This window comes from Episyrphus balteatus, chromosome 1, assembly GCF_945859705.1.
Source record: "Episyrphus balteatus chromosome 1, idEpiBalt1.1, whole genome shotgun sequence".
Classification (NCBI taxonomy): Eukaryota; Metazoa; Arthropoda; class Insecta; order Diptera; family Syrphidae; genus Episyrphus; species Episyrphus balteatus.
In genome coordinates, this window is record NC_079134.1 from 172,388,786 (window position 1) to 172,399,306 (window position 10,521).

Consider the following 10,521-nt stretch of genomic DNA (forward strand, 5'->3'; position numbering starts at 1 on the left):
AATTAAATTCGCCTTTTAAGCCTAGTACGCTGCTGATGCTAAACGAAATTTTTCATACAAAATTTCGTTAACTAAATCTTGAACGAAATTAAATTTGTTTTTTTTTTTTTTGTTTTGCTTTTAAACCTATCTTCTATGATGTTTTTCTTTAATTTTTTTACTTGTATTTTCATAATTTTTACTTTGCTATAATACCCGATGGTATTTTTTTTGTTAACATGTTCGCTGTTGACTTTGGAGACTTCAAAATTTTTCGTTTCGCTTCAGCAGCGTACTAAAAAGGAAAATTTTGTATGCGATTTGGAGAGTGATGATGGAGCGAATAAATTGGGTTTAAGCTAATTTTGTTTGAAGACTAAAGCCTAGTACGCTGCTGATGCGAAACGAAAAATTTTCAAGTCTCCAAGGTCAACAACGAAAATGCTATTGAAAAAATATCATCGAGTATTCTGTCAAAGTCAAAATAAAAAAATTCAAAATTAATTTAAAATCAAGAGAAAATAATTTTTAAAGCAAGAAATAAATGAATTAAAAGTGAAAAAACCGTCAACATATTGCTCTTGGAGTCAAGAAATATGCACAGCACAGTAAAAAGTAAGTGACAAATCGAGTGAAAACTCTCCGATCTTTCGCTAGAGCTGCGAACTGAAAAACGAAATTTCGTTTCGCATCAGCAGCGTACTAGGCTTAATGCCGGATTTAGACGACTGGCAACTTGCTATTTTATTACCATTTTTATTTTTGTTGTATAAACTCTCCGCCATTTTTTTTTAATGATGGCAAGACGCCATACAAAATGAACCTGCTCATTCAATATTATGGCAAAGGCATTTGACAGTTGTGTGCCAAAAGTTCTGGCAAAGTGCCAGTCGTGTAAGTCCGACATAAAACTTATTAATGTCGTTTTCGATTGGCTCTCCGAAAGCGTCCGGAATCATTCAGAAGCCTTCTGAAACCATTTTATTGGCATGAAAATGACAGCTAGAACGATTCTGGGAAGAAAAATTCTCTTCTCGATTTCAAATCAGAATCCACTCAAGAAGTACTAATACATGAATATTCAAATGCCAAAAAAAAACTCAATCAGTGTGTTTTTATTTTTATTCAAGAATTAATTGTTTTCTGAAAATAAAATTAATTAAATAAAGAAAGGAATGCATTAAAGCGACGGAATTATTCATAATCATCATCTTCTTCGTCGTGGACCTCATAACTATTATTTTTCAACATTAACCCATGTCATTCGTTTGCCAGAAAAAAAAAATTAATTCAATTTTTTGACATATAAAATTTTACACAAACGCAAAAAAAACAGAATTTAGTGGAAGCGATTTAAACCGTTTTATTGGATTTCAGAACGAGTGAATCCTCGAGTGAAACCAATCGAAAACGACATAAGTTAATGCTGGATTTACATACGTCTGCATGCAGAAAAGTAAAGGGGATATATACAATACGTACAATCCGTACGTATGAAGGAGATGCATTGATGAAGACAAACATGTTCGTCTTCGCACTAATCTTCCTATAAGCCTGGTACGCTGCTCGCGCTAAATTTTAGCTGAAATAAAATTCCCATAGAAGTTATCGATAACTTGTATGGGATCCATTTTATCTCGGCTAAAAATTTTCGATAATTTGTATGGGAGCTAAAATTTAGCGCGAGCAGCGTACCAGGCTATAATCTTCATTTGTGAAGATGTCTGCATTTTCATCTACTCTCTCTATCCAACATCTGTGGTTCTTAAATACTGTGTCTCCTTTCAATGCAGATCTGGAAATGCAGATGTATATGTAAATCCAGCATAATAGATTCATAAGAAAACCCTTTCTTATTAATTCTGACAGTAAAATTATATGTTGACAGATTTATAAATTTCCTTATCGATATTGCGAGATTCTATCACATTAAGATGTAGTTTCAATAATTTTGATACACCCTGTACTCCCAAAAATGTGTTGCCACCTTAAAACAAAATGGCGAATGGTTTTTCAGAATTCAGAAACACAGCACGTTTTTTACGTGTGAAAGCGCCCATTAAAATGTTTACCCAACAGTTGTGTACACGGTGCCTTTTATCCGGTTGCGGGATTCATTTGAAATGGGCCTCAAGGTTCACAAATCGAGAATTGTCATTCTGTCAAAAAGTTGAGATCAAAGTATTTTTCATTACAAAAAGTTCCAATGGAAAGGGCATTGATTGTTTATATACCAGACATTCTGATTTTGACAGGACAGTCTTAATATTTTGAGTCGGCCAAAAATTGAAAAATGTCTTTGTCTTTTCAGGACATTCCATTTTTTAGTTTTCTTAGTTCGAAAACTTTCGAAAAAAAGAATTACCTATGTGACTGTTTTTTAATGTTTCCTACAACGCTTTAAGATCTGTATCTGTACAAAAATTGTTTTCTTCAGAAAACCCTGTCAATAGTACTTAATGTCCAGATGATTCCAATATTTATTAATTAATTTTTCATGGAACTATCCTGTTGAAAAACCATGCTACTGTGCATCAAAAGAGAGCACCGCATACCTACCGACTCTTATCAACTAGAGTTGGGCACTTTAGTTCATTTGAGTGATCGATCACTTTAGTCCAAATCACGCTAATGAACTAGTTCATTTTAGTTCAATTTATTTTAATCACTCCGGTTTTGTTATAGTGGAGTCAAATTAGCTTTATACCTCGGAATCCAGGGAAAGTCGATGCATCTGAAAAACGAGTATAGGGCTGCATTATAATAGGGTCAAATAAGAAAGTTAAAAAAAAAAAATTTCACCGCTCTCGATTACAACAGTTTTTATGGACCGTTAACTGTCATTCCGTATGCAAGCGTCAATCGGAATTGCTGTCTCATTTTAGATTTTGATCAAACTTTGTAGGGATGTTCTCTAGGACTGTAAGGCAGCAAATCCATGATGATTTAATTTTAAGTTGCGTGGTTTCCCCGCTGCCCGCATTCGAACTTTTTCAGAAGGTCATTTTTATGTTATTATAGCTTTGCGTCTACTAAAGATATCTTTTTGTTTGAAACGCCATTTTAAAGCTTAAGAGTAGTAATTTTTGAATATATATTAAAAAATTACGTAATAATTATCCCTGAATTAAAAATAATTTTTGAAAAACTGGTAATTTTGCTGATTTTTCATGGTTTTTGACTGGCTCCAGAACCTTGGCTATTATATGTAGGAAGCTTATACTTACCAAATATTAAATATAGATACTTTTCAACAAAATAAATCTAAAATGAACACGATGGCTGTACTCCTTATGCAAAAATTTTAAGTTCAAAGTTTTGAAATTTTTGAAAAAATATTTTTTTATACTATGATTTTTTACGATTTGACTAAAGATAGAAACATGAAACTAACAGTGTGTTAAGTTGAAACTTTTAACTTTAAGTCCTCTAAATAAAATTGTGCTATTTTCATATCTTCTTAGTGTACCGCTTGTTTGAAAATTCGCAAAAATGCTAAAAAGCCAAAAAAAACCCTATTTAAGGATATGATTGCACTATGTTTGACATAAGATAGAAGCATGAAATTAATAGTATATTTAGTTCGTACTCTTAGCTTAACACACTGTAAGTTTCACATTTCTTCGTTTAGTCAAATCGTAGAAAATGACAGTATAAAAATTAGCTTTTTTAAAATACTCAATACTTTGAACTTAAAATTTTTACATAAGGAGTACAGCCATCGAGTTCATTTTAGATTTATTTTGTTGAAAAATATCTATATTTAATATTTGGTAAGTATAAGCTTCCTACATATAATAGCCAAGGTTCTGGAGCCAGTCAAAAACCATGAAAAATCAGCAAAATTACCAGTTTTTCAAAAATTATTTTTAATTCAGGGATAATTATTACGTAATTTTTTAATATATATTCAAAAATTACTACTCTTAAGCTTTAAAATGGCGTTTCAAACAAAAAGATATCTTTAGTAGACGCAAAGCTATAATAACATAAAAATGATCTTCTGAAAAAGTTCGAATGCGGGTACCGGGGAAACCACGCAACTTAAAATTAAATCATAATGGATTTGCTTCCTTACAGTCCTAGAGAACATCCCTACAAAGTTTGATCAAAATCTAAAATGAGACAGCAATTCCGATTGACGCTTGCATACGGAATGACAGTTAACGGTCCATAAAAACTGTTGTAATCGAGAGCGGTGAAATTTTTTTTTTTAACTTTCTTATTTGACCCTTTTATAATGCAGCCCTATACTCGTTTTTCAGATGCATCGACTTTCCCTGGATTCCGAGATTTTACAAATTTTATGTCTAATTTGACTCGACTATTAGAATTAAAATCAAAATTAGTTTGTACAAACTGTATCCCAATTTATGTAAAATTGACGCATTCTACATAATAAAACAAATACAACCTTAAAATAACAGATTATGTGTATATTTTATTTTCTATAAAAATTCTTAATTTCGTTCATATACTTGTCGAGCTTTCTGACAAAAGTCAGAAGGGGTGATTGAAGAAGAAACGCTGATACTGGCACAAGCGACCTTTTGTTCAAAAAAAACTGTTTTTGGACTTATTTTGAAGTTAACAAGATTTTTCCCAAATGAACCAAAATATACTTTTCTGAAGGTTTTCGGTGTGTTGAACTCGAAAATATCCTATCACTTCCCGTTTAGGAAATATTACCGTTAGAAAATGCAAAAAAAAAAACATTTTTTTTACCACTTTTGATGTCATGCCTTAATTTGATCATAACGGTTTCTATTTGAACTATTTTCCTTCTTTCAATAACTGTTTAAATCTTTGCAATATCTTTTTTAATTCCCGAGATATTTTGAAATGAAGTAAGTGAGTTTTTATCAAAAGGAGATAAAAACGTGATATCTGTTTGATACATTACAATAAGCTAAAAAACTGACGATATCTCGATCAATAAAATAGATATCGAAAAGATTTAAAAAGATCTTGAGAGAAGGAAAATAGTTCTTATAGAAACCGTTATAATTTATATTAAAAAAAAAAAAATTCTTCACATAAAGCATAACCTCAAAAGTAGTTTTTTTACATTTTCTAACGCTAATATTTCAAAAAACGGGAGCTTATAGGATATTTCTGACTCCAGATTCGAATTTAGCACACCGAAAACCTACAGAGAAGTATATCTTAGTCTCGACACCAAAAACCTTTTAGACCTGTGTAATGTAAGGTGACCGCAAGCTATTTTGTAATGTCATATTACGATTGCTTCAGGTTGCTGTTTAGTTTGTTGAAACAAATCTTTTTCGCTTATCGCGAACTAAATTGAACTAAGTAATTGAACTAAGTTCACTAGTTCACCAAGATGAACTAGTTCATTGAACTAGTTCGTTCCCGAACTACACAAGCCTATTATCAACAGTCCGTACTCCGTATTATACCTATAAAATCGAAGCCATGTTTGAGAACCTGAAACACTTCCATGTAGGTAAAAATTAACTTAATGATTCGTCATGTTTCCAAAACGCAAACTATGTGCCAAGGTCCTTCTGCAAAATTTGCCTCTGATTGTTTGCCTTAATACTCGGTCTTGAGGAAAAGTTATGCACGAGCATTTCTTCAAATTCAAACGAGGCTAAATGAAGTGCGCAAGGGGCTTTTACTTTTGAGTTCAGTTTTATGTTAAGAGTACCCCTTTGCATTATAAACAGGCAATAGTTTTAAAAGAACCTGAAATGCGCATTCCATGAAAATCAATAATTTCTCGAAAAAAGACCTCCTACTTTAACCTCAATTATCTTTGATATTTTAAAAAGTATAATTCTAACAAACACTTCAGTGAACTCTACTTACCGTGGCTCATAGCTGATCACTTTTAGTTATTTTTATTTTCTCTTAATACGAAGAAAAAAAACTATATCCATGATTAACCACTAAAACTGGATGAAATCAATGGTATCAAACTTTGCACTTTGATGCTTCATTTTTTCACCTGTTGTACTTAATTGATAATATAAAGCTTAGAAATAGATGGGGAAGAACGAAGAACATATATGTACTTATGAAATAAAACAAAACAAAAAGTAACAATCAGTTCTATTCTGCTATTCGATTCACGTGAATCGAAAGATTTAATTAATTAACCACGTCGAATTGTCTTCCATAAACTTATGTCTTTCGATAGCAAGACGTTGCTTCTGTCTGTTTTAGTAATCCTCAGACAAATTTTTTTGTGAAAATTTTATTTTAAACGCATGTTGTTTTAGATTAGACTTTCACGTGAATCGAATAGCAGAATAGGGCTGAATTATCATTTAAGAAATTGACTTTTGAACATGTCTCCTATATAGAAGGCTCCAGTGTGCGTTGCACATAATTGTTTTAATATCTCTAGGACGATTGTAAGTGACCGCTTAAGAGTTCAAGGAATCAATAAAAAAAAAACTATTAATACCTAATTCTAGTTAAGTCAAGTTTTCGAACCAAACAAGAGGAAACCAAAGTGTCTCTTCAAATAAATCAAAGCAAAATAGGTATGATCCGAATATTTCGTTTTTAAAATATGCTGGTATTGAAAAATAGTAAATTCTAAGTTTTTTTTATCATTTCTGCATCCATTCTTCTACTAAAAATTCCCATGTTGACCTAAATCAATTTGCAGAATTAACTTATTCTGAGTTAACTCAGCAGTAAAAAACTGTAAAATACACGAATTTAAATTGTGTTCAAAATCTATAGGTTTTTTGAAATACCTATGCTAAATACTTGATAGCAGTGGCGTATCCAGAAAAAAATTTGGGGGGGGCTGAAAAATTTTTCAAAAATTTTTGATAAGGTAAATGTACTACAAATTTGTCTCCTTTTTACTTGCGATATAGGTACTATATATCAAGTTATGCATTCGTACAAAAAAAAAAAGTTGAGATAACATTTTTCCATAACATTACGATGGTAGACAATGCCAAAAAAGTGGGTCCCGGAAGTCCGTCTGTCTATCTGTCTGTCTGTATAAGGACCTACAGCCTAAACGGATGGACCGATTAATGTCAAACTTGGTATGTAGAGTTATTTGGCGACTCTCCAGAGGGGTTTAAATAAATTTTTTTGGACCAAAAATAACGGTACTTGTCATATACCGATTTTAGTAAAATTGAAATATATCGAAAACGGCTCCAACGATTTTGTTTAAAAAATTCAAATGTTAGTTTCAAGCTAAGGTCTATATTTCAATGAAAAAATTTTTTTTTGAAAATCATTATTAACGGTACCTGCCATAGAACCGTTTTTTTCAAATTCGAATATCTCTGAAACTTCTTATTCGATTTCAACGAAACTTTTTGTGAAGAAGCATTTATATAATTTTAATATAAACCAAAAATTAAATTTCAAAAAAAAGAATTTTTGGATTTTTAAAAAAATTTTGAAAATTTTTTTTTGAAAAATCAAATTTTCGAAAACGGGACATTGAATTTTTTTGAAATTTTGTTTTTAGATGTTGATTAGTGATTTCTACAAAATGGCATACCAATATTATTTTTCAAACTTTTTTTCCAAAAAATTATTTATAAAAAATTGTTTTTTTAAAAAACGGCTCTAACGATTTTGAAAATTTTTTTTCTAAAAATACACGTTAATATATCAATCAAAACTGCATACTTGTTTTGGAGGGCAATTCAATTTCAGATTTTATTTTATTTTTTTTTTAAACGAATTTTATTTTTTTTTTCAAATTTCTATATAAAAAGTCTTAAAAATTTAAGCAACTTTAACTCCAAGAGCAAGTTCGTGCGACCCAGTCGTGCATTTTGTTTTATTCATCTTTGATCGAGAGAAAAGCGCTGTGCTGCGGTACTGAAATTCGTATAGTAGCATTTTACTGCTCCCGACAACTTCGTACTACTGTCTCCTTTCACATTCAAAGTAGCTATTTTTCCAAGTTCTTGTATCCCAAACATTTTACACAAACAGCAAGGTGTTTAGTAACCTTTAAAAAAAAAAAACACTTTTTCGTTCGAACTTTTTCATGTGCTGAATTCAAAACTGTTTACAGATTTATTCCTATCACGTCTAGTTTTTGAGCTATACTCATCACTTTTTTCGGCATAGATGCCCATTTTTCCGCAATTCGACCGAAAGTGAACTGGCATCACTTTTCAATTTCACGTGAAATTGATCTTCGATCGATTTCGAAAACTTCGAAAATGCTTCGAACTGTCAAAACTGAAGGATCATCCATTTTTATTTTGTTTCTAAAGTTTAATTACTGCTACTTTGAACATGGATGCAATTTTATTGGCAACTTTATTAGAAAAAACCAGAATTTAAAAGAAAAAATAAGAAGTCACATTTTGTAAGTGAAATGCAGAACATGGGCGATATTATTGCAAATTTTCAAAGAAAAATGAATTAGATAAAGTGTAAAGCGAATGAGGTTGCAAACACAGAGGCATGATATGTATTTCATGCCTCATGTGTTTTATGTATTTTGTATTAAATTAACAACAAATAAATATTACAAAACAATAAAAATATAAGTTTTGATAATATTTTGTCCAAAAATTGGAGATTCATTGAAAAAGATACCAAGTTCACGAGCAGAAACAAAGAGAATTGAATTCGATCAGGAAATCGAAATGAGCGAAAAAATGTAGAACACCTAATTTCGCTATCGGGAACGCAAGTGAATGCTCAAAAAGTGAAATGCAGAACGTAAAAGTCTCAAAAACTAATTTTCAATGAAATTTTTTTGATGTTTAATCCGAAATATATATTTTTTAATAATATGTTCCTTTTTTAATACAAATCAGAAGCACAAACTGGAATTTGCTTAAATAAATTATTAGCTATGTTGACCACTAAGATATTGAGATATAAAAAATTTGTATTTCCAATATCTTTGAGAAAAATATTATTTTTGAAAAAAAGTAATATACTCAAGACAATAAAATACGACGTGATTGCATAAGAAGCTTTGCAAAATATAACGGTGATGTAATTCGACGTCAAAACAACAAACAAATTATTTGAAGAATTCTGGATTGGACTAAAATCCTGAAAATCCCAAACCTCAACGTCAACTAAGGCACTTACTCAAACAAACACAAATAACCATTTTAGAATTTGGAGGGGGCTCGATCATTTGAGCTGCCTCTAAATCTCTACGATTTACGAAGAAGTTTCAGTTAATTATGTAGATTATGATGAAATCAGCTAAATAGTAACATGATTTTGGAGGCTTGGGGGGGGCTTGAGCCCCCTGAGCCCCCCCCTCAATACGCCACTGCTTGATAGCGTGTAGTTTTTAATATTTTAAACAAATAGTATATATATTATTTGAAAAAAGAAGAACCATAAGAATCGGAATAGATTCGAACAGTTTCCTGATAATCCAGCCCTTCGAAATTCGAAAAGTACCGTATCTTCATTTTCGAATCTCTTTAATTTGGTTATCCACCATTAGTACCTATTTATTATTGGAATAAAATGTTTGACATTTTCAGTTGAACGGAATGAGTGTTCAAAAAAGCATTTAAATCTTTCTTTTATCTTGAAGAAAACTGGGGTTAAAAATTCATATAGGTACAATACGACTCGAATTTTAAAAATTTACCTGAATGCCTTTCATAAGTCGGTAATTTTTCAATATTCCTGCAAGGTTTTTGTTCAGAAAACTAATTGTTTTCCATCATTATATATTTCTCAAATGGCTTTTTTTAACTCTCTATTTTTTTTAATTTTATCGAAAATATCCTAACAACCAGAACTGCATGTACGAAGAATAAATTTACTAAGCTTTTGAGTTTTAAGCTCACTTTAATGAAAGTATTTCTTTCTTCCCAAATGTATTTAGCTATACCTTAAGCCTTTAAATTCATTTACCTTGACAAATGAAACACAAATCCAGTGTGTATAGAAGAATTTTTAACTTTTAATTGAAAACTCCATTGAACCCTCTTTTATCATTTTTTCCTAAAAATATATATTTTCAAAAAAAAAAATTATCAACAATCAACAGATGTTGGGATAAACAATCACATGACTCAAGTCAATTACCTACGTTACCAACGTTTATCTTGCTATGCAGTTCAACAAATAAACAACAAACATTTCATTAACAAAAAAAAAAGTCAATAAAACACCAATCTTGATTTTTGAATATATATTTTTTTTAATTCTAATGGTAAATTGGGAGAAACTTCTATCGTTTTTTTTTTTTTGTTTTATTTTGTTTTTAATGAATTTTTATTATTTTTCGTGATATTTTTGTTTGTTTTTTTGCTTTTTGAATCAATCTTTATTTTTTGTTATTTGATTTGAGAAGGGGCTTAGAGGAGGGGTAATCTTCGAGCATCGTAACACTTAAGAAATAAGAAATTAATAAAAAAATGAAAATAGTAAATATAAATCAGGATCATCATCAGAATTATGAACATACAATAATTTTTCGATTTTAAGCTTAGCCATTCTAATTTTTTTTTTTTTTATAAATCAAAGATCATTATCATCATTTATATAGTATTTATGCAATTAAAAAAAAAAAAAATTGATGGAAGGAAATCCAAA